Here is a 2,221-nt window from a genome sequence, read left to right on the forward strand (position 1 = left end):
TTTGCTCTCTCCCAGCGTTCCCAGGGGCAGTTATTATGGTCAGTACCTGTGGGCATGGCCGGTCTGTGGCACAGACTGTCTTGCTCTCCAGGGCTCATTATTACAGCATGGCCGGAAGCCCCAGGAGGGGGATTGGCCTCTCTCGCTCTCTTCTCTGGGCTCTGGATAGACACGCATCCCTACGGTAGCAGCAATGGTCCCCTTAAACTTCCACCGGACTCTTCAGGCCCTTGCAGAAATGTGCTCATTCCCCATAATCCTCTGCTCTCCGACTCTGACAAACGTGTAATGCTTTATTTAAAGGTGATGTGTGCAATTTTTCGATGTTAAAATACTTTCTCCTGTCCCAGCTTAAAATGCAGAGAAAATGTACGTAAGCCATTTGTAGGTTGATTTCCCCTGAAAAAGTAAACACTAGGACTGTGTGGCGCTTTTTAAATCCTTGCAGTTTGATAATACACTGAATAAAAATATTTTACTTTGAAATAAATTTCACTTAAATAGTATTTTCTTGTAATAATCTATGTTGCAGCTTTTTTTACAGTGTATTTTTCCTATATATGTCAGGTTTAGGGTAAGTTCACATGATAACAATGTGCTTAAAAACCAAAACATTTGTGCTTTGCGTTTTTGAAAATTTCATGTACAGACAAGAAAGATATCAAAAGATCCCCGTTCACACAGATCCGTGAAAACAACTCAAAACGCTGTAGGCCAGTAGATGGCGATGTCCGAATTAGAATTAATAATACATCTCCGCTGGTCGTAGTAGTGGAGTAGTTTATCTACACTACAAGTGCTAATAAACTCAGTCCTGTAGTCACGCCATTGTTGTTTTAGTTGTCAAGTACTCACGCGTGCCTGTTGACTGAATACCTAATAGGCATGTGCATGTGTAACAGACGTAGGCCAGTAAGAGCTGTGCGAGTAAACCTCACTCCCCTGGCCTCAAGAGGCGCATTAGCGATTGACGCTAGCAGCTGCGGTCTTTGTTAATGCACTCACCTCCCACGCAGAGACCGTGGTTCAAATCCCGCTTGGAGTGTAGGGGGGTGAGCAATTGACGCTAGCGGCTGCGGTTTTTAGCATCCTTGTTAACGCGCTCACCTCCCACGCAGAGATGGTTTGAATCCTGCTCGGAGCGGGTCGAGTAGGACCAGTAACATTTTGTGCCGTGACCCGGACGGGACTGAGGTTTAGGGGGGTGAGCAGTTGACGTTAGCGGCTGCGGTTTTTAGCATCCTTGTTAACGCGCTCACCTCCCATGCAGAGATGGTTTGAATCCTGCTCGGAGCGGGTCGAGTAGGACCAGCTACATTTGGTGCCGTGACCCGGATGGGACTGAGGTTTAGGGGGGTGAGCAGTTGACGCTAGCGGCTGCGGTTTTTAGCATCCTTGTTAATGCACTCACCTCCCACGCAGACCGTGGTTCAAATTCCGCTTGGAGCGGGTCGAGTAGGACCAGCTACATTTGGTGCCGTGACCCGGATGGGAGTGAGGTGTAGGGGGTTGAGCAATTGACGCTAGCGGCTGCGGTTTTTAGCATCCTTGTTAATGCATACACCTCCCACGCAGAGACTGCGGTTCGAATCCCGCTCAGAGCAGGTCGAGTAGGACCGGTAACATTTGGTGCCGTGACCCGGATGGGAGTGAGGTTTAGGGGGGTGAGTGTAATGGATGTAGGCCTGTAAGAGCTGTGTGTAAACCTGTCCCCTGATCTCAAGTGGCGCGCTAGCGATTAATGCTAGTGGCAGTGCTCTTTACCATCTTTGTTAGCATACCTGCCTCCCGAATACCACTTGGAGCCGGTTACACAACGTCTCCGTTTTCACAAATTCTCATTTTCCACAAATTCGCATAATGTGTAAACTACAAATTTGCATTTATTCCGCACAAATTCGCAGTTTTGTAGTGACGATAACAGTAGCGTGTTCAATAACATGCACTTAGAAACTTTGCATTTTCAGGCCCCTAAAACATTGTTGTCGTGTAAATAAACGGTCATAACGCATAAAAAGATGTCCATTTTTACTTGAAACTTGAGTCATGTAAACGGCCTCTTGGTTTAGCAGCAAACACCCCTGGTCTTGTTCATCTACTGGACATGACATTCATAATAAAGTTTGTGTCTGTTAATATCTAGCTCAGTCATGAAACTCTAGATGGCGCAAGCTGTCAGATAATTTCACATAATTTCCTACATGGCACAAGCAGTGTATTG

The sequence above is a fragment of the Gobio gobio genome (genome assembly GCF_949357685.1).
Source record: "Gobio gobio genome assembly, chromosome: 25".
Taxonomy (NCBI): Eukaryota; Metazoa; Chordata; class Actinopteri; order Cypriniformes; family Gobionidae; genus Gobio; species Gobio gobio.